The following is a 23,086-nucleotide window of genomic DNA, read 5'->3' as shown; positions in this document are numbered from 1 at the left end:
ACTTGAAACAGGGACGCCCTGGCCCAGCCTCAGTGGGGCACCCCCCCGGGACGTCAGCCTCCTCTGGGGACTCGAAGCCTGGCCCACGCCGAGCCAGTGCAGAGCTACCTCTCCCTGCCCAGAGAGCCCGCGTGATGGCTGCGCAGAGCCTGGTGAGAACTCACCACAGCCCTTTCGCACCCTGCACCCCAGCTCCCATGCCTCTGCCGTGACACCCTCTGTGTGCCCTCACCCCACTGATTTCTCCTGCTCGGCTGTCTCTCCAGTGGGGGCCATGCCCCAGCGACCATTGCCCCGGGGGCAGCCTGCAGGCGGATCCCACCAACCCCACAGCTCTGGGCGGCCACGTGTCCCCTCAGCCTGAGCCTGAGTGCAAAGGACACGAGAAAGCTCACAGGACCAGAGACCAAGGCTGAAGGTGGCCCTGCTGCCCCCTACCCCCCAGCCTCCACCCCAAGAGAAAGATCCCAGGGCTGGGAAGTTCTTCCATTTCCTCCGGGACAGAAGCCCTTCTCGGAGGCAGGGGAATGGCCAGCATGACCTCTATGCAGCTCCTCCAGCACAGGGTGCTCGCCGGGTAGGACGAGGTTTTCCGTGGCCTCCCCATGTGGCAGAATTTCACTTCCTGCCCTCTGTACCACCCACCAGGCCCCTGTGACTCCAGCCTACATCAGGCCCAGCTAGGGGCCCCCTAGAAGCTTCCAATTCCCCCCAGATCCTGGAGGCCCGGTGGCCCCAACAAGAAGTGTGGGGCCTGGGGGCCGGCGCCGTGGCTCACTTGGTTGGTCCTCCGCCTGCCCTGCCGGCATCCCATATGGGCACCGGTTCTAGTCCCGGCTGCTCCTCTTCCAGTCCAGCTCTCTGCTGTGGCCTGGGAGGGCAGTGGAAGATGGCCCAGGTCCTTGGGCCCTGCACCGCATGGGAGACCAGGAGGAAGCACCTGGCTCCTGGCTTCGGATCGGGTAGCTCCGGCCGTGGCGGCCATTTGGGGGGTGAACCAACGGAGGGAGGACCTTTCTCTCTGTCTGTCTCTCTCACTGTCTAACTCTATCTGTCAAATAAAAGAAAAAAAAGTGTGGGGCCTGGCTGCAGCTGCCTGGGCTTAAGCCCAAGTGTTTTCTCTGCTCCTTTCCAACAGGTAACTAACTGGCTACTGGCCTCATACAAGCTGAAAACAAGAACCACCCAGGGGGCCGGCGTGTGGCATAGCAGGTAAAGCCATCACCTGCAGTGCCCAGTGCACATGTCCAGCAGCCTAGAAGCCTTGGGTGGAGGCCGCATTGGCACCTTGCAGGGGGCTGGTAGAAGCGTCACAGCCTGGGGCCAGCCAGGGCCCAGCTCCCTGGGAGGAAGGGACCTCAGCCCAGCCTACAGAGGGAAACAGAAACTGCTCACGCCCCACCGCGGGCGCCTTCCCTTCCCAGCACGGCAGGCCCGGGGGGCCCCTGCGCCGGCTACGCGCCATGAGTCACGGCCGCCCCGCCTCGGCCTCCTTGCCTGAGAAGCGGCCGGAGCCACACTGCCTTGCCCGGCTGTGAGGGGAAGCAAGCGAGCCAGCCTCCGGGAAGGCATTTTGGAAACTGTGAGGGGCCGGCCACGTGTAAAGAGCCCAGGTCACGGAGGAACAAGACCCACCCGTGCAGGGAGGTGAGCAGCCACCACCCACGTGGAGCCCCAGCCCACTCCCTCCCCAGGCACCGGGCCGCCCTGGGGCATTCTGCATCAGGAGCCCACTCCTCTCCCAGCCGAGGGCCAGCTTCACCCTCGGGGCTCTCCCTTCCTTGATGTCCCTCTGTCCCTGGCCCTGGGATTCCCCCCAACACTGGCTCATGGGGTGGCCACCTTCCTTCCGGGGAGCACCCACTCACAGGCCCCGCCTCTCGGCCCAGCTACACTTCCCTTCCTTGTCACCTTCTCCTGCCCTGCTAACAGAGCCCTGCTTTCCACAACCAAAGGCCCCTGCCGTGAGCCCAGGCCCGGAAGTGGCTGGGATCAGAAAGAAATGTTCTGGTTGCCTGTACCCCGGCGGGGTCGGGGTGGGGGGTGGTCTCTCAGGGCTCAGGCGCAGCATACGCTCCATCAGGGCTTGCAGAGCAGGGCGGCGTGGGGGCACCGGGGTGGGGGGCGTTCAGGGGTCAGCCACTCCACCTGGCGTGCCCCAGCACACCTGGCACTGCTCCAGGTTCCCAGGAGGCTGCCAGGCCCAGAGATGAAGGCCCATGGAGACTGCATTAGGATGGCACAGGATGGCTGTGAAGGATGGGTCACGCCCCTCTGTGCCTGGCTCCACCCACTTCGAGCCCGCCCCTCCAGCAGATTTGTCTGGCATCCACCCAGAAGCCACCCCAGGGGTAGCGCATACCATAGAGAGGGCCACAGGCTGCAGGGTCCTCTGTCTGAGGAGCAAGCCTCAGGCGTCAGGCTCCGGGGACGCCACGGCTGCTCTGGTCCCTTGCACACTCATCTCGCTCTCTGCTCTGTGTGGACACAGCCTCCCAGGTTCCCGCACCCTGGGCTTCCTGAGGGGTCAGCCAGGAGCCAGCAGCAGGCGGAGAGAGGGGAGAACCTCGGGTACCTCTGCCCCAGCTCCCCCCCCCCCACCCCGCGCCGTGACCTCAAGGTCTGGGCCAAGGCCAGGTGCCTGTGGGACTCCAGGGCTCTGAGGGTGCCCTCCCCTCTCCTTGTCCCCCCAGCTAAGTGTGGCAGTTGCTGTGTGGGCGAGGGCAGAAGTTGCACCCCTCGGGGAGTGGAGCCCAACACCCCACACGTTGTCAGCACCGGCCCTGCAGCAGCTACTGAGTTTCTGAGGGCGATACCCGGCCCTTTCTGTGGCGTCCCTTCTCTCCTGCCACGAATCCCAGGGCCCTTAAAGGCTCACAGAAAACGCAACAGTACGGGGAAGCTGTGCATGGGCTTCCAAAACTGTTTGCATCAACATAAACTCCTCTCACAACTGCGTTTTCCCACAGACTCGGAAGTGCCCTGCTGAGCCTGACTTACTCAACAGCAGCTGTGTTCCTTGGTGGTCTCGGGCTGGAAACGGCTGACGGCCCCTCCTCGATCCCCCTGTAGTGGCTAGAAGGAACTTTAAAAAATATATTTATTGATTTATTTATTTCAAAGGCAGAACATCAGAGAGGGGGGGAGAGAGAGAGAGAGAGAGAGAGTGTCCAAACGCTGGTTCACTCCCCAAAGGGCCCCCAGTGACCAGAGCTGGGCCAGGCTGAAGCCAGGAGCCTAGAACTCCATTCATGTGGGTGCAGGGGCCCAAGCACTTGGGCCATCCTCTGCTGCTTTCTCAAGCGCATTAGCAGGGAGCTGGATCAGAAGCGGAACCGCCAGGACTGGAACCAGATGCGGCGTCACAGGCAGCAGTTTAACCCGCTGCACCACAACGCTGGCTCCTGGAGTGCATGTCCTAAACTATAGGATTGCCCACGCCACACCACAGCACACCCTATTTGAAACTCTTCACCAGCACCCAGGTGTACAAGCAGGAATTTAATCTGGCTGACAGAACAGAGGTTCAGGGTTCAGTGAGCGTGCAGGAGCTCAGAACTGGCACGGAGGCCCCCGTCTTCAAAGCACCCAGGAATCCTACTCCTTCCATCCTGTAGCTCCGCTGTTTATAGTCTCCATTTCCAGGGTGGCTGCTCCAGCTCCCCCTTTCACATCAACATTCCAATCAGCAGAAAGCTGGAAGGAGGGCACTTCCGGAAAGTAGCACCATCGTTTTTGTGCCAGCCAGAACACGTCACCCAGCCACACCTGACCGTCACCCTGGGCAGCTTCGTGCCCGGCTGAAATTCCACAGTCTGTACCACAGCAAGCAAGCGTGTCAAAAATCTGATGCCATCTGACACTCAGGCAAGGTAATGGGAAGGCGGAATTCTGGGAACACTGGAAACAGAAAGACAGAACCCATCTCTACGGCAGCGAGTATCTGAGCCGCAACAAGGCAAGCAAGCCACACACACACGCACACACGCGCGCACACACGCGCACACACGTGCGCACCGGGGACAGCGGCTGTGCTTTATTGAGGGCGTGCTAGCCTTCCCTGAGAGCAAGAAAGAGCCGCAGGAGGAAGGAAGAAACCGTCCTTACGTGCACAACATGAGCCTGCCTGCCCGGAATCTGCAGATGCATCCCAACCCAATCACACACAGAGCTTTTACTTAACTTATTTGAGAGTCAGAGAGAGAGAGAGGCCTCAATATAGGCAGCTGGGAACTCAGCCTAGCCCTCTCGTGTGGGTGGCAAGGACCCAAACACTCGAGCCTTCATCACCTGCTGTCTCTCAGGGTGCACGCTGGCGGGAATGGGACCCCATCCCAGGCACTCTGATTACAGGGTGAGTGGAGGCATCCCCACTGATGTCTTAACCCAGTACACCAAACATCTACCACTGCAAGACTTTTTAATGGGCCCTGACAAGCTGGGGCCCTCCACAAAACAAGTGAAGATGCACTTTTAAATTAAGAGCAAAGATGGGGATTGGACAGCACTGTGGCGTAGCCGGTGAAGGCGCTGCCTGCAGTATCGGCATCCCATATGGGCACCAGTTCAAGTTCTGGCTGCTCCTCTTCCAATCCAGCTCTCTGCTATGGCCTGGGAAAGCAGTAGAAGATGGCCCAAGCGCTTGGGTCCCTGCACCCGCATGGGACACCTGGAGGAAGCTCCAGGCTTCGGATCCGCCCAGGCCCAGCATTGCAGCCAACTAGCGGATGGAGGCTCTCGCTCTCTCTGCCTCTGTCTTTCTGTAATCTGCCTTTCAAATAAATCTTAAAAAAAAAAAAAAGAACGTTTAGCCCAGCAGTTAAATGCTGGTTGAGACGTCTGCATTCCGGATCAAGAGTACCTGGGTTTCATACCCAGCCCCAGCCCCTGACTCCAGCTTCCTGTTAACACAGACCCTGGGAGGCAGCAGGAATGGCCCACATGATTGGGCTTCCATCACCACCTGGGAGACCTGGGTCGAGGTCTTGGGTCCCTGAAGGCATCTGGGAGTGAACCAGGGGGTGGGGTCTCTCTCTCTCTCTCTCTCTCTCTTTTTTTTTTTTTTGACAGGCAGAGTGAACAGTGAGAGAGAGAGAGACAGAGAGAAAGGTCTTCCTTTGCCATTGGTTCATTGGTTCACCCTCCAATGGCTGCCGCGACTGGCATGCTACGGCCGGCGCACCGCGCTGATCCGAACGCAGGAGCCAGGTGCTTCTCCTGGTCTCCCATGGGGTGCAGGGCCCAAGCACTTGGGCCATCCTCCACTGCACTCCAGGGCCACAGCAGAGAGCTGGCCTGGAAGAGGGGCAACTGGGACAGAATCCGGTGCCCCGACCGGGACTAGAACCCGGTGTGCCGGTGCCGCTAGGTGGAGCATTAGCCTAGTGAGCCGCGGCACTGGCCTCTCTTTCTCTCTCTCTCTCTCTCTCTCTCTCTCTATCTCTCTCTCTCCATCTTTCTCTCTGCCTCTCAAATAAATAAATATTTATAAAAGAAAAGAACAACGAAGACGGGGCTGGCGTGGGGCTTGGAGGATTAAGGACTTGGTATAAAAACAGATGATGAGAGTGAAGTCATTTTAGCAGGGTGGTTCCAGCATGGAAATAGAAAAACGGATTCTTGGAACCAGTCCATAAGTCCAACCACACAGTTAGGGAGAGGAGCAGCATTTCAGGCGCCCACGGAGCAGTCGCGGGCTTTTGCCATCCACGGCAGTAGCACAACTTATGTCTGAGCCATATTTTATATCACTTACAGAAGCACTCTTCATGCGGATTGAATCACTTGAAAAAAGACCAAACCTCACGAGGACAGGGAGAATGTAAGCTATAAGTCGCCGATGGCTTGGGGGCAGAGAAGGCATTCCTCGGGCACAGCACAAAACACTGAAGTCACGTGGGGAAAGAACTGAGACACCCGACCTTCTGTCAACGACAAGTGCCCGTCCGGTCAAGCTGGCCTTGAGCAGAGGGACAGAGCGAGCACCGGATGTGGAGGAAGTGCCCAAAACACAGAAGATTTTAGAAACGAGCGGGAGGGCCAAGGAGTGCCTGCTGCATGCCCGGCACAGGTGCTGCGAAGCTTGGCAGGAAGCCACAACACGCCTCCTGCTGTCCTGCCTCTGACACGGTAGTAGGGCGGGGGAGCCGGCAGTGAGGAGGTGGACATGCGTGTGTCACGGGGCAGTTACGGAGGAAGATCAAACACGCAGGGAGCCAACACTGTGGAGAAGAGGAACGGTGTGAGGCCATCCAGACCCCAGAGAGAAAAAGCTACGCACGACAGAAAAACGGGCAAGGACGTACAACACAGACTCGCTGGCCACGGCACGCAGCAGCCCTGGGCCGGCCACGAAAGCTGTGTGATGGGGCGAGTGGCAGGTGTTCCGGTGGGCGCTGGCAAGGGCAGACACACGAGGAATCTCACGCCCTTTTGTTGGGAGTGTAAATTGGTATTTTTAAAAAAAGATATTTATGGGCCGGTGCCGCGGCTCACTAGGCTAATCCTCCGCCTGCAGCGCCAGCACCCCGGGTTCTAGTCCCGGTTGGGGCGCCAGATTCTGTCCCGGTTGCCCCTCTTCCAGGCCAGCTCTCTGCTGTGGCCCCAGAGTGCAGTGGAGGATGGCCCAGGTCCTTGGGCCCTGCACCTGCATGGGAGACCAGGAGAAGCACCTGGCTCCTGGCTTCAGATCGGCGCAGCACGCCGGCCGCAACGTAGCGGCCATTTGGGGTGTGAACCAACGGAAAAAGGAAGACCTTTCTCTCTGTCTCTCTCTCTCTCTCTCTCTCTCTCTCACTGTCTAACTCTGCCTGTCAAAAAAAGAAAAAAAAAAGATATTTATTGAAAAAGCACAGCCATGGAGAAAGGGAAAGACAGAGAGAGAGAGAGCCAGATCTTCCATCTGCCGGTTCACTCCCCACATGGCCACAACCGTAAATACCAACAGCAGGCCCAGGGAGGTGACTCAGGACAGGTGGGCAGAGAAGCCACCAGCAGACCTCTCGGCGCCTCTTGGAGGAGGATTCCACTGGGAGTGACTTCTTCCACCCCTCACCTGCCATCCTCCTAGACTCCCATTGGGCCTCACTGCCTCCAGGAAGCCTTCCAGGATCTGCAGGCTGGAGCAAGGGCCTCTCCCGGGACCTCCCAGAGCTCCCGCTAACCCTGTGCCATTCACGGGCCTCCGCACAGCCATCCCTACCCCGACAACTGGGCCTCCTAGAAGTCAGGGAGTAGGCCTTGCAGGGGAGGGGATGGACCAGCCGACTCAAGCAGGCTGTCTAACGTGAGTGTTGGATGGACAGCCAGCCAGTGAGCTAATGGCTGTGTTCCTCCTTCATCTGGGGGTGAGCCCTTGGGGGAGCCAGGGGCCCTCGTGAAGATCCAAGGTGCCTGTCTCAGAAGTCAACATCCTGTCCTCTGCCACCCACCGCCGCCCACAGCCCAGGGGTCAGAGTGCGTGATGGCCTGGCGGGGAGCCGGCAGGGCTGGGGGCGGTCTGGTTGTGAGCAGGATGTGACAACTCCCACGCAGCCCAGGGTCTTTTTCCGCTGCTCAGAACACGCCGCACCAGGTGGCCGCCTCCGCCGGGAGCCACCTTGCTTCTCACGGCCTCCTCTCACATCCTGTTTCCACTGCCTGACACTGCCGGGGGCCCCAAGCCCTGGGCGCCCGCCCCTACCTGCTGGGTTTTCACAAGGCCTTTCCTGGGTTGCTCTGGGGGCACACACGCCTCTTATTTTTAGCTCTTTGGTGGTTGAATGAGTTTACACCCAAGTCTGCTCTCCTGAAGGGCAAGGAGGCTGCCTACTGTGTGGTCCCCGGGGCTCCGCCTCAGCCTGGGGAGAAGGAACAAGGCCCAGGTCGGGGTCAGTGTGGGGAGCCTGCTGGCACCTGCTTCTGTCACCACCATCGCGTGAGCTCAGGCAAGCCCAGGTCGCTGAGCCCATCTCGGCCACCAAGGGCTTAACCGGAAGGGGCTGCCACTGCGGCACGAGCCAGAAATCAGGACGCCCCAGGATGGGCCAGAGAGGCCCTGAGGTTCCCCAGTCAGGGTGAGAGACCCCCCACAGGACAGGAGCCTCGTCCCCCACCCCCTCTTATTCTCTTGGCTCAGGACAGCTGCTTTCCCGGATTGTCCCAGAGACCCGTCCACTCCAAAGGGAGTATGGGACAAGCAGCGGAGGGACAGTGAAGGGCCCAGGATGGCACAGCCTCGCCCGCTGCTCGCGTCCTTTCCTGGGCGAGCCCTCGGCAGCGCACTCAGCACAAGGGCGGGATGGGAAGTCGCAGCCTGCTGCTTGCCGGGAGGTGGCCCTGGCCCTGCATGGGATACCCCTACCCCCCTCAGGCGGCCCCCCAGGGCCCTACATGCTCCCCCTGCGTCAGCGTGCCCCAGGGCAGGGCAGTGTGTGGGGGGGCACAGCAACACACACCCGGTGGAGGGCTTGCCTGGGGGTTGCTGGTCTCCAGATCCCAGGTCTGCCTCGTGCGCTGAGGCCAGCCCTCCTCAGAACCCTGCACTCGGGTGCCACTTCCGGGCTGAGGCACCGAAAAAGCCCCGTATGCTTGTCCTAGCTCTCGCCCCCTGCTGTGCTATGATTTAGTCATTTATTTGAGAGGCAGAGTTACAGAAAGGGGGAGAGAGAGAGGGGGGGGGTCTTCCAACTGCTGGTTCACTCCCCAAATGGCTGCAATAGCTGGAACTGACCCGATCAAAGCCAGGAGCCAGAAACTTCTTCCGGGTCTCCCGTGTGGGTGCAGGGGCCCAAGAACTAGAACATCTTCTACTGCTTTCTCAGGTGCATTAGCAGGGAGCTGCATCAGAAGTGGAGCAGTCGGGACTCAAACCCATATGGGATACCAGCACCACAGCTGGTGGCTTTACCCACTATGCCACAGCGCCAGCCCCCAAAAGATTTGTTTCTATATTTATTTGAAAAGCAGAGTGATGCCCACAAGAGCCAGGCTGAAGCTATGAGCCAGCAGTTCTATCTGGGTCTCCCATATGTGTCCAGGAACCCAAGTACTTGGGCCGTCATCTGCTGCCTCCCAGATGCGTTAGCAGAAAACTGGATCAGAAGTGCAGAGTAACAGGGGCTCCGATACGGTGCAAGGTGTCCTGAGCTGTGGCTTCATCTTCTGTACCCCAATGCCCACCCTCACCCATACCTAAGAATGGAATGGCTAAGTCACAGAGTAGGAGTATGTTCAAATATTTTTAAATACCCCTGCTATTCCTTGGTTAATTTTATTTATTTTTTAATTATTTGAAAGGCAGAAAGACAAAGAGACAGATAGACAGACAAAGAGAGTTCCCAACCAGTGGTTCACTCCCCAAATACCTGAAACAATCAGGTCTGAACTGGGCTGCAGCTGGGAACGGGGCTGAGCCTCGAGGGGGAAGTCAGTGCCAGCGTCCCAGGCACATTAGCAGGGAGCGGGATTGGAAGCGCAGTAGATGGGACATCACAAGTGGTGACGTAACCCACTGCCGCACCATGCCAGCCCCAAAGGGAAAAAGATTTGAAGAATTCCAGTGTATCCATTTTTTAATTTTTATGTTTCAGGCTTTTTGTGGTCTAGGAAAACTTTGTCTAATTCAAGGCTGTACGTAATCTCTCCTGATACACTTTATAGTTTTGGATGTTTACATATGCAATCTGTCCCAGTGGATTTTGTATGTGGTGTAAGGTAAGGGTCCGGACTGGCATTAGGATGTTTTCAATGATGCTTTGTTCCCTTTATTACGGATGTTCACGCTGTGTCTCGTGTAAGACATGAGAGTGCCATCACTTTCTCCCCACCCCTTCACCCTATCCCCTCCACTTTACAGGAAAGTTTTGTTTTTGTTTTGATTTTGGTTTTGGTTTTGGTTTGGTTTGGTTCTCTGTAAAAACACAGAAAGGTTGTGTTAATGCGGAGGTGGCCAGCGTACCTTTTTGGATTCAGTATTGCCACATTGTTTTCCTCCATCTTAACCAACACTTGGTATAGTCTGGTTTTTACTTACTTATTTTTGAAATATTTCTTTTTTTAAAAGAATTATTTATTTGAAAGCCAGAGTTATTGGCCGGCGCCACGGCTTACTAGGCTAATCCTCCGCCTAGCGGCGCCGGCACACCGGGTTCTAGTCCCGGTTGGGGCGCCGGATTCTGTCCCGGTTGCCCCTCTTCCAGGCCAGCCCTCTGCTGTGGCCAGGGAGTGCAGTGGAGGATGGCCCAAGTGCTTGGGCCCTGCACCCCATGGGAGACCAGGAAAAGCACCTGGCTCCTGGCTCCTGCCATCGGATCAGCGCGGTGCGCCGGCCACAGCGCGCTGGCCGCGGCGGCCATTGGAGGGTGAACCAACGGCAAAGGAAGACCTTTCTCTCTGTCTCTCTCTCTCACTGTCCACTCTGCCTGTCAAAAAAAAAAAAAAAAGAAAAAAGAAAGCCAGAGTTACACAGAGAGAGAAGGAGAGGCAGAGAGAGAGAGAGGTCTTCCATTCTGCTGGTTCACTCCCCAAATGACCACAACAGCCAGAGCTGAGCTGATCCGAAGCCAGGAGCCAGGACCTTCTTCCAGGGGCGGGGGTGGGAGCGGGGCAGGGGCCCAAGGACTCGGGCCATCTTCTGCTTTCCCAGGTCACAGCAGAGAGCTGGATCAGAAGACAAGCAGCCAGGACTCGAACCGGTGCCCATATGGGATGCCGGCGCTGCAGGCTGGAGCTTTAACCCACTGCACCACAGTGCCGGCCCCTGAAATATTTCTTAAAGATTTATTTATTCTTTATTTGAAAGAAAGAGTTACAGAGATGGTGGGGAGAGGGAGACAGAGACAGAGAGAAAAAATGATCTTCCAACTACCACTTCACTCTGTAAATAGCTGCAACAGCCAGGACTGGGCCAGGCCAAAGCCAGGAGCCTGGAGCTCCATCCGGGCCTCCCTTATGGGTGGCAGAGGCCCACGTATTCAGGTCATCATCTACCGCTTTCCCAGGAATGAGCCGGGAGCTGGATTGGAAATGGAGCTACCAGGACACAAACCAGCACTCACGTGGGACGCCGGCATTGCAGGCAGAGGCTTAACCCACTGTGCCACACCACCAGCCCTTGGAATATTTATTTTCCACGTATTATTCTTATTTTTAAAATGTACATACTTCTTTGGCAAAAATAGAGAAAGAGAGACAGAGACAGATCTCCCATTCGCTGGTCCACTTCCCAAAAGCCCTCAACAGTTGGGGCTACCCCAGGCTGGAGCCAGAAGCTGCGAACTCCAGGTCTCACATGTGCAGGAGAGGGACCCAAACACTGGAGCCACCAGCTGCTGCCTGCCGGCATGCCCGTCCGCAGGAAGCTGGCATGCAGAACGGAGCTGAGATGCAAGCCCGGTACTCTGATAAGGCACGCAGATGTCTAACTGCTAAGTCAACCGTCTTTCTCTATTTTTAATTTTATTTCTCTATTTCGGAGGCCAATCTGGATGGCGTAAAGTGATAGCTCACGCATTTAATCCGATCTCTGTAGTTACCATGGAATTTAATAATCTCTTCACATACCTGTTAACCATCTTAATTTTTCTTACAGGAGGTGCTCAATATGGACATCCACTTTTCTGTTGCTATTTCTACAACTCCTCGAGTTTTCTTATGCACTTGCAATGATTCCTTGCATATACCAAAACAGAATTCCTTAATAGTTCCTTTTACTTATATTGAAAGTACACAGAATTTTGCCAGTTTCAGACATTATAAACATCTTTGGCATTGTGGCACAGAGACTAAGGCTGTGCCTCCAACACCGACATCCCATATGGGCGCCGGTTCATATCCCAGCTGCTCCATTTCCAAGCTAGCTCCCTGCTATGGCCTGGGGAAAACAGTGGAAGATGGTCCAATGCCGGTTCAAGTCCTGGCTGCTCCACTTCCAATCCAGCTCCCTGCTAATGCGCCTGGGAAAGCAGCAGAAGATGGCCCAAGTCCTTGGGTCTCTTCCCCAATGTGGGAGACCCGGAAGAAGCTCCAGGCTCCTGGCGTCAGCCTAGTCCAGTCCTGACTGTTGTGGTCGTTTGGGAGTGAACCAGCAGAAGGAAGATCTCAATCTTCTCTCTCCTCTCTCTGTAACTCTGACTTCCAAAATAAATAAATCTAAAAAAAAAAAAAAAAAAAAAAAAAAAAAAGCTTGGGGCATAGCTTGCCCACCAGAAAGTGACAAGGCGGACTTCCTGCGTGTGCTCACAGGCCACTGTGCAGCGTACGCGTCCACCTCCATAAAGCAGAGCGGTACGGAGCTACCGGTGGCCCCACCATTACTCTCTGGCCTGTCTGAATCTGAGCCTGATTTTCCTGGGCTGAGCTCCTGCGTTACCCTTGGTGTGGTCGGCAGGATTCGCAGACCAGTGTGGAGCCTTCTGCCCCAGTGGAGGGCATGATTCTGGGAGGCCAACCATGAGTACGGGGTCCATGGCAGCTATGGCCTTGTCTGCCTGAGCACCCCCAGGAGTGGGCTGAAGTGGATGCCTCACCAACTGGTATAGAGAAGGAAGATGCCTGGGCAGTGGCAGGACCCATGGGGTAGGTCTTTCTAACTCCCTTGCGGGCAGAAACCAATGCTAGGTTGCAGGTGGAGACCTGAGAGAGGGACTTGCAGCAAACCCTAGAGGAGGAGAGAGAATCAGAAGGCAACAGAAGCTACCATCTGCGCTGTGGAAACGAGGGTCACTGCCCTCCAACTACGCCCAACATCAGAACTAAATCAGACCGGTGCCGCAGCTCACTAGGCTAATCCTCCGCCTGCGGCGCCGGCACACCGGGTTCTAGTCCCGGTTGGGGCGCCGGATTCTGTCCCGGTTGCCCCTCTTCCAGGCCAGCTCTCTGCTGTGGCCAGGGAGTGGAGTGGAGGATGGCCCAAGTGCTTGGGCCCTGCACCCCATGGGAGACCAGGAGAAGTACCTGGCTCCTGGCTTTGGATCAGCGCGGTGCACCAGCCGCAGCGGCCATTGGAGGGTGAACCAACGGCAAAGGAAGACCTTTCTCTCTGTCTCTCTCTCTCTCTCACTGTCCACTCTGCCTGTCAAAAAAAAAAAAAAAAAAAAACCTAAATCAGCGGTCGTGTCCTCCAAGGATGAGGGTGTGGCTGGGCCTCTGGTACTGTTCAGTACCGGCCAGTAGCCACCCTGAGCAACACGGAGGTCCTCAGGGCACCCTCAGCACCACCCCCCCACCCACTCCCCCCGCAAAGCGGAACCAGTACAGATGGGATCCTGAGTCCGTTGCAGCTTGGCTGCTGCCATCATGGGATGTAGGGGTGGGCCAGGTCTCGCTCCTGAGCCCATGCAGGGACCAGAGCCCTGGACTCATGCAACAGCAGCTGTGCCTCAGCTAGGTGTCCCTATTCTTCAGGGCCCGTGCCAGCACCGTGCCCACCTCCTCCCCCATGCCGCACTCCCCGCCCCATCACTGGGGACCGGGGAGCCCACCAGTTCGATTTTGTGTGTGTATAGTTTCAGCAAAACTCCGAGGAAGCTGCTCCTTTTTGTCCACTGTAGAGATGATGTGATTTTTTAAAAAGATTTATTTTTGCTATTTAAAAGAGTTATAGAAAGAGGTAGAGACAGAGAGGGAGATCTTCTACCCGCTGGTTCGCTCCCCAGGTGGCCGCAATGGCTGGAGCCTAAGCCAAGAGCCATGAGCTTCTTCTGGGTCTCCCACGTGGGTGCAGGGGCCCAAGAAGTTGGGCCATCTTCCACTGCTTTCCCAGGCCACAGCAGAGAGCTGGATCAGAAGAGGAGCAGCTGGGACTAGAACCGGCGTCCATATGGGATGCGGGTGCTTCAGGACAGGGCTTTAACCCACAGCGCCACGGCGCCGGCCCTGAGATGATGTGATTTTAACCTGGGACTCCCCAGCAGGTTAGGAAGCTGCTCTGCCCACTTCGCAGAGCCATCTAAAGTCACGCAGCGGGGCAACGAGTCCAGAATGCAGGGACAGGGCTCTGTCAAAGTCTTAGGGGTTGTCTGTTCGGCTGAGGCGAAGGCAGTGAGAGGCAAAATCCAGGCCTTCTGCACCCCAGCGGCCGTGAGGCAGTTGCAGGAGTCTGTAGGCTTGTTGGGCTATTGGAGAGCGTTTATCCCACACTTAGCACAAAGCCCGAGGCCCCTACACCACTTGGTAAAGAAGGGCATCGGGTAGAAGTGGGGTCAGCAAGAGCAAGCGGCCTTCACGGCGGCCAGGTGCAACGTGCGGGCCGCCCGGCCCTCGCGTGTTTGCTCCGACCCTGCAGTGGGAGCCGGGCGTCCCCGTCTATGCAAAAGGCTTCGCTGCACCTTTGGCAGCTGCACGAAAGGCTGAGACAGCCCCTCGGGCTTTGGTCCCATTGTGGAATCAACTATGACGCCAGCATCTCATATGGGCCCGGTTTGAGTCCCGGCTGCTCCACTCCCCACCCAGCTCCCTGCTAATGCGCCTGGGAAAGAAGTGGAAGATGGCCCTAGTGCTTGAGCCCCTGGAGACCCAGATGGAGTTCGTGGCTGCCGGCTTCAGCCCAGCCCCAGCTATGGTGGCCATTTGGGTGGGGAGTGACGTGGCAGATGGAAGGTCTCTTTCTATCTCTGTCTCTCCCATAAATAAATCTTTTTTAAAATGTTACCTCTGGTAACATTACCTCTCCTTTGGCAAAAAAAAAAAAAAAAAAAAAAAAAAAACAAGAAAGGAGGACATGGGGAGAGCATGGATGACAGGAAGGAAGCCCAGGTAGACAGGGAGAGTTATCACAACACCGCCTGTGTGGGAACAGTGAGCTCCGTTGGCAGAAGGGGTGGGACTGATTTGTGACAAGAACACAACAAAGTAGACAGATGAAAAGCCAAGGACTCGCTCTAGGAAAACAAGAGCTGTGCAAGAAAGCAGTGCAGTGTCCTGCCTCGTCCATGAGGAGCGTCTCCCTGCTCATCCCAGTCCGGAACTGATTGGCTGGAACCACTCTGGGAGGAGGGGTTGGGAGGGGGGGCGGGGAGAAAGACATCTCCATACAATGCCTAACAGACACAGCAAAGTGTAGCAGTGTAGGCGCATTATTTAGAGACCTAGAAGTAGAACATCCACTGGCAGAGGTGAAATTGGCCATCCCTGGGGAGAGTAGGCAGACTTTGTAAGAACTATTTCTTTTTAAAATTGTTTATTTAATTATTTGAAAGAGTTACAAAGAAAGGGAGAAATAGAAAGAGAGAGGGACATCTTCCATCTGCTGATTCATTCCCGAAATGGTCACAATGGCCAGGGCTAGGCCAGTCCAAAGCCAGGAACCTGGCGCTCCAGCCGGGTCTCCCACAGGAATGCAAGGGCCCAAGCACTTGGGCCATCTTCTGCTACACTGCCAGGTGTATTAGCAGGGAGATGGATTGGAAGTGGAGCAGCTGGGACTCAAACCAGCTCCCATATGTGATGCTGGCAGTGCAGGCACTGGCTTAACCCACTATACCACAATGCCAGCTCCAGCTACTTGATTTATTAAACCACCCAACTTGAATACCTGGAGGAGATACAAGGAAAAAGAAAAAATGCTATGTACAGATGTAAGTTTAGAAAAATCTCTGGTTTTGGGAGTTGTACAGATGATAGCTAATTCTTTACCTTTTTATGTATAAAGTAAATGCATAAGTGCATTACCTTTTAATGGCTTGATTATTACCACAGAAAACAAAAGAATATGAAGGCAACATCCTAAGGAGTGAAGAATATTCTGAAGGGTAAACCATGATAGCATGACATTAGTTATGCAAAGTTAATTCAAAACATCCATGGAGGGCAGGCGCTGTGGCTCACTAGGCTAATCCTCCACCTTGCGGCGCCGGTACACCGGGTTCTAGTCCCGGTCAGGGCGCCAGATTCTGTCCCGGTAGCCCCTCTTCCAGGCCAGTTCTCTGCTGTGGCCAGGGAGTACAGTGGAGGATGGCCCAAGTGCTTGGGCCCTGCACCCCATGGGAGACCGGGAGAAGCACCTGGCTCCTGCCTTTGGATCAGCGCGGTGCGCTGGCTGCAGTGCGCCAGCCGCGGTGGCCATTGGAGGGTGAACCAACGGCAAAGGAAGACCTTTCTCTATGTCTCTCTCTCACTGTCCACTCTGCCTGTCAAAAAAAAAAAATCCATGGAAAAATGACATTAAAAGAGGTTTAGGGGCTGGTGCTGTGGCACAGCGGGTTAAGCCAATGCCTACAATGTCAGCACCCCATATGAGAGCTGTTTTGGATCCCAGCTGCTCCACTTCCAATCCAGCTTCCTGCTCAAGTGTCTGGGAAAGCAGCAGAAGATGGCCCAGTACTTGGGCCCCTGCAGCCATGTGGGAGACCTGCATGAAGCTCCTGGCTCCTGGTTCCGGCACTTAATCCTGCCCAGTCCCAGTCATTGAGGTCATTTACGGAGTAAACCAGAGGATGGACACTCTCTCCCTTGGCCTCTCCCTCCCTCTCTGTAACTCTGCCTTTCAAATAAAGGACTAAACCTTTAAAGACAGAGAAGTTTATCTGGATGCAAACATGTTTGTAGTCCATGCGTCATTTTTTAAAAAAGATTTATTTATTAATTTGAAAGAGTTACAGAGAGGGAGAGACACAGAGAGAGATCTTCCGTCTGCTGGTTCATGCCCCTAGACGATCACAATGGCCATGGCTTGGCCAAGCCAAAGCCAGGAGCCAGGAGCTTCTTCCAGCTCTCCTCCATGGGTGCCAGGGCCCAAGGACTGGGCCATCCTCCACTGCTTTCCCAGGCTACAGCAGAGAGCTGGATCAGAAGTGGAACAACCAGGGATGAAACTAGCACCCACATGGGTGCCGGCGCTGCAGGCGGCAGCTGTACCTGCTACACCACAGCACCAGCCCCTAGGGCTCATTTTTTGGTAACACGTTTTTCCCGGGAGCTTTTTGAAGACACTTCACTTGCATGGACTTCAAAGACTTTTGGGGATCCAGATGGACTTGTCTGTAGGCCTGGTACGTGGAGTCGCGGTTCGGGCCATCTTGCTCTATCCCTGCCACGCAGGACAAAGCGGCGCCGGCCCAGGGCTGAGCTACTTCTGTCTAGTTCGGTGCTGTCTCCCCAGCCACTTTGTGGTTCTTTTGAAAGTCTTCAGGCACACAGTGGGCCGCAGGAAATCCCGGCTGACTGTTGCCTCATCACGCTGTCTCTCTGAGACGCTGCAATACGGGAATGGCTGGTTGACCACCACGGGGCCCTCCTTTTGGCCTGCCCGTCCTGGCTAGATGTGGAGGAGCTGGCCCACTTTCCAAGCCTGGAAACTGGACTGGTCACCCCGAGCAGAAAGACAGTGAGGGAGCAAGCAATAAGCAGGCAGTAAGCACCTCTCTCTCTCTCCCCTGGTTACCCGGCTGGCATATGCCAACCTCCCAGTTGCCCAAAGGGACAAACCCCTCTTCCCACCAACCGACTATATCCGCCCACACAGGCTGTGGTCGTCTGACCCACTTCCTCTCATTTATTCACAGGACTTGATGCAAATCAGGCCTTGGAGGGGATGGGGGTGCCCACACTGACCTGTCAGTTCCTTGGAGCTGTAAAATCCTTCCAGCCCAAGGGCCGCCTGCACAACACTGCCCTCTGTTGTTCAACCCTGAGGCTGCAAGACAGGCGGCTGTGGCCAGGCTGGCAATTCTTACTGGCCCAGCCAGCATCCTCCCGATACTATGTTGAAAAGTCGCTTCTTAAGCTGGTTTTTTTCTGCAGCTCTTGCCTCACTATGGTTTGAATTTCACAGGGAGACTTTTTTTTTTTGACAGGCAGAGTTAGAGAGAAAGATCTTCCTTTTCCGTTGGTTCACCCCCAAATGGCCGCTACAGCTGACGCTGCGCCGATCCGAAGCCAGGAGCCAGGTGCTTCTGGTCTCCCATGGGGTGCAGGGCCCAAGGACTTGGGCCATCCTCCACTGCACTCCCGGGCCACAGCAGAGAGCTGGACTGGAAGAGGAGTAACCAGGACTAGAACCCGGTGCCCATATGGGATGCCAGCGCCGCAGGCAGAGGATTAACCAAGTGAGCTGCGGCGCCCGCCCCACAGGGAGACATTCTAACCCCCAGCACCTCAGCACATGGCCTTGCTTGGGGACAGTCATTACAGATATAATAATTAACACAAGGTCATAGTGGAAGAGGGTGGGCCCTGCCCCATATGACTGGGGTCTGCTAAAGGGGAAGTCTGGGCAAGGCACACACCCGGGGAACGAAGGCACAGAGCCAGGTGGTGCAGCTCCAAGCTAAGGAACGGCAAAGATCGGCAGCCACGGGAGCTGGGGGGGGAGGCCTGGAACATTCCTCGCTGCCCTCAGAGGAAGCCACCCTGCCTACGCTCTGATCTGACTTGCAGCCTCCAGAACTGTGATACAACCCCAAGTCACGCAGCTTCTGGCACTTTCTGACAGCAGCTGGTTCTCACCCCTTGTCTAACCTGCTCTTTTAGGGTAGTGGGGGGTGTTTCCCAGCATGCACATTGTAAGTTCTAAAGATTTCTTCAAAGTCTTCGCCAAAAAACTGCACAGTGAAATGGGAATCACAGGGCTGGCCACTGCAGTCACTCAGCCAGGCCCCAGACCTGCCCCCAGTTCTGCACAGCTTGCCACTTCTGTGTTTTCTGATGGAAAGGGAAAACTGGACAGATTTTAAAAGAGGAAATCAAATCCCAAAATGGCACTCGTATTGGGTGAGGACAAAGAGCCCAACTGGGTGCTGACACCAGAAATTTCCCGTATCCTTATCCCTGCTCCCACCGCCCAAACTCTTCCAGCCGCTGCTGCCCCTGGCCGAGGTGACTGTGAGAGTCGGTGTCCAAGCAGAGCCAGCTGCCCCTGTGAGTCCTGTCCTGCAGGCCTGGGTGAGCCCCGAAGTGTGATGCGGGACGGTCACAGCAGTCCGCAGTGGCCTGGGCAGCTGCGTCCCTTGCTCCACTTGCCTCGAGGAGCAGGAAGTGACGTCAAGTGCTGCTCAACCAGCAACCGGATGTGCCGGTGCCAAGTGGGCCACTTCTACCAGGAAGAAGCTCCTGGCTCCTGACTTTGGCCTGGTCCAGACCAGGCCGTTGCAGCCATTTGGGGAGTGAACCAGAGATGGAAGATCTGTTTTCCCACTGTACTCTTTCAAATAAACAAATAAATTCTTAAAGATTATTTATTTGAAAGTTAGAATTCTGGGCCGGCGCCGCGGCTCACTAGGCTAATCCTCCGCCTGTGGCGCCAGCACACCGGGTTCTAGTCCCGGTCGGGGCACCGGATTCTGTCCCGGTTGCCCCTCTTCCAGGCCAGCTCTCTGCTGTGGCCCGGGAAGGCAGTGGAGGATGGCCCAAGTGCTTGGGTCCTGCACCCCATGGGAGACCAGGAGAAGCACCTGGCTCCTGCCATCGGATCAGCACAGTGCACCAGCCGCAGTGCGCCAGCCGTGGCGGCCATTGGAGGGTGAACCAACGGCCTGTCCAAAAAAAAAAAAAAAAAAAAAAAAAGTTAGAATTCTGACAGAGAGATACCTCCCACCTGTTGGTTCCCTCCCCAAATGGCCCAACAGCTGGGGCTTGACCAGGGCAAGCCAGGAACTTATCTGGGTCTCCCATGTGGGTGCAGGGCTACTCTGTGCATGATTAATGCAGGGAGCTGGATCATAAGTGGAGCAGCTTGGACTTGACCCAATGCCCTTTTGGGAGGTAGGCATCACAGCCAGCAGCTTAACCTGCTATGCCACATTGCTGGCCCCTAAGTAAATAAATCTCTAAAAAAAAGATTGTTGGGGGCTGGTGCTGTGATGTAGCGGGTAAAGCCGCCACCTGCAGGGTTGGCATCTCATATGGGAGCCAGTTCGAGTCCTGGCTGCTCCACTTCGGATCCAGCTTTCTGTTATGGCCTGGGAAAGCAGTGGAAGATGGACCAAGTGATTAGGCCCCTGCACCCACGTGGGAAACCTGGAAGAAGCTCTGGGCTTCAGATCAGCTCAAGTGTGTCTGTTGCAGCCATTTGGAGAGTGAACCAGCAGATGGAAGACCTTTCTATTTGTCTCTACCTCTCAATTTTCTTTAAAGATTTATTTATTTGAGTCAGAGTTAGAGAGAGGAGAGGCAGAGAGAGAGACAGTCTTCCATCCGCTGGTTCACTCCCCAGTTGGCCGCAATGGCCAGAGCTGTGCCAATCCAAAGCCAGGAACCAGGAGCTTCTTCCAGGTCTCCCACGCAGGTGCAGGGACCCAAGGACTTGGACCATCCTCCACTGCTTTCCTAGGCTGTGGCAGAGAGCTGGATCAGAAGAGGAGCAGCCAGGTCTCCAACTGGCGCCCATATGGGATGCCAGCACCTCAGGCTAGGGCATTAACCTGCTGCACCACAGCGCCAGCCCCAATAAATTTTTTAAAATGTTATCTCAGGATGTCAAGAGTACCCCATCCCAGGGCCAGCATTATGGTGCAACAAGTTAAGCTATCATTTGTGACCTCAGTATTACAAATCAGAGTGCAGGTTTGCGTCCAAGCTGCTTCACTTCCAATCCAGCTCCCTGCTAACACGCCTGGGAAAGCAGTGGACAGCCCCTTCCACCCATGTGGGAGACAGGATGGAGTTTCTGGCTCATGGCTTTGCCTTGGCCCATCCCTGGCTGTTGCAGCCATCTGGGAAGTAAACCAGAAAATAGAAGTCCTTTCTCCATTTGTCATCGCTCTGCTTTCAAATTAATTAATTTGGGGGGGGGGGAACCACATCCCTTTATAGGAAACCATGTGTCCCTGGGCCTGGTGTACATCTTGCAGTTTTCAGGAGGAAAATGACAGTGATGTTCAAGCAACTGGCCAACCACTGGTGTGTGTCTAGAGGGTGGGGGGCCCCTGGGGAGAAACGTAAGATTTAACACGGATGAAGTCTATGATCCGAGCTTGAGAACAAGCCAACTGCACTAAGGGAAGGAGTTCAGCGTTGCATTTATGAGACACCACCCTAAGTTGTAAGCCATGCTATGAAGTGCCTTGGGAGAGGTTAAAGCTAGACCTGCATCCTAGTTCACTTCCTGTGGAGCTGGAGCAAGCACACGTCTTCGCCTCTGATGCCCTCATCCGTGAAACAAGGCTGGCTGCTACACATCCACGGGGCTGTTAGATGAGTGCACGAACCTCAGTCCTTGTGCAAGTGCTTCGTAAGGGCTGCTATTATTGGCTAATCCTGAGCTCGACGGAAGCTCTGCACCTCTAAGGAGACTGCCACCCTTCCACTGTCTCCCTCCGAACACATTCTACAGCTAACACTTTCACACCATGTGCTGTGACTCATCCCTCAGAAAGTCTGATGGCAGTAGGTGTTGGGCCACAGGGTACCCAGCACTGGGGATGCCCACATCCCATCCTGTATCACAGTGCCTGCAAGTCTTGCTTCTGCTTCCAATCCAGCTCCCTGCTAGTGCACCTGGGAGGAAACAGATGGTGGCTCAATACTGAGTACCTGTCATTCACATGGGAGACTTTTTTTTTCTTTGACAGAGTTATAGACAGCGAGAGAGCGAGAGACAGACAGACAGACAGACAGAAAGGTCTTCCTTCACTCTCCTAATAGCTGCTATAGCCGGCGCTGCACCAATCCAAAGCCAGGAGCTGGGTGCTTCCTCCCGGTCTCCCATGTGGGCACAGGGACCCAATCACCTGGGCCATCCTCCGCTGCTGGCGTCGTGGTTCACTTGGCTAATCCTCTGCCTGCAGCACCAGCACCCTGGGTTCTAGTCCCAGTTGGGGCGCCAGGTACTAGACCCGGTTGCTCCTCTTCCAGTCCAGTTCTCTGCTGTGGCCCTTTTGGGTGCTGGTTCGAGTCCCAGCTGTTCCTCTTCCGATCCAGCTTCCCGCTAATGCCCCTGGGAAACCAGTAGATTACCCAAGTGCTTGGGCCCCTGCTACCAACATAGGAGACCTGGAAGAAGCTCCTGGCTGGCCCAGCCCTGGCCATTGCGGTCATTTGGAGAGTGAACCAGTAGATGGAAGACCTCTCTCTCTGTCTCTCCCTCTTCTCTCTGCCTTTCAGCTTGGTCCAATCCCGTGTGTTGCAGGCATTTGGAAAGTGAACCAGCAGATCAAAGATCTGTTTCAAATAAAAAATGGAAATTTTTTCACAAAAAAACTCCAATGCCAAATGAGGGTAACCACACTTTGGGAACGTGCAATGTTCCCAGGCACAGCCCAGTTTGAGAACCACTGGACGATGTGGACATTGTATGAAGCACAGGTGAAGCTGCGTTACAAAGGGCAGGCCAGGTTTAGTCGAAGAGTCGGGCAGGTGTTTGGCCTAGCAGTTAACACGTCACTTGCGATGCCACATCCTGACCCCAGCTTCCTGCAAACGCAGGTTCAGGGAAGCAGAAGTGATGACTCAGACCCGGGTTCCTGTCACCCATGCGGGAAACCTGGATTGTGTTCCCAGTTCTCAGCTTCTGCCCCAGGCTCCCCACAGCATCACAGGCATTTCAGGTGATAAAGCTGAAGGTGACAGCTCTCTCTTACTAAAAATACATACATACAAGTGGGTTCCATAGCAGAGTGGACCAACTACAGTTCACAATGTTTATATTTATATAGAACAAGCACTCCTAGACTCAAAGAAAAGGAAATGAAAATGCTAATTAACTGATTTGATCAGTTTATGCTGTATATTATGTGTTGAAATACTGCGCTGTTTCACATAAGAATGTCTAAGAACTACATATTGAGCAAAACTAAGCCAAAAACATACAACATGTAATTATTGGACCCTGGATTTGCGGGGACTATGGAAGTCAAGTGCGAGGCAACAAGAGAAATTTTCAGGTGAATGGCATTATCAGACACTGTAACATTGTTACTTATCTTGTGTACTAGTGGCACTGTGGTCATGCAGGAAAACATTTTAAAAAACAGCACTGGGGCTAGGGCTAGGGTTTTGGTGTAGCGGGTAAAGCCACCACCTGCAGTGCCAGCATCCCATATGGGGGCCAGTTTAAGCCCCAGCTGCTCCACTTCCAATCTAGCTCTTGGCTGTGGCCTGGGAAAGGCAGTGGAAGATGGCCCAAGTCCTTGGGCCCCTGCACCCACATGGGAGACCTGGAAGAAGCTCCTGG

This window comes from Oryctolagus cuniculus, chromosome 2, assembly GCF_051225735.1.
Source record: "Oryctolagus cuniculus isolate XC-2025 breed Fujian yellow rabbit chromosome 2, ASM5122573v1, whole genome shotgun sequence".
Classification (NCBI taxonomy): domain Eukaryota; kingdom Metazoa; phylum Chordata; class Mammalia; order Lagomorpha; family Leporidae; genus Oryctolagus; species Oryctolagus cuniculus.
The sequence above is the reverse complement of the archived record's forward strand: the minus strand, read 5'-3'. Positions refer to the sequence as shown.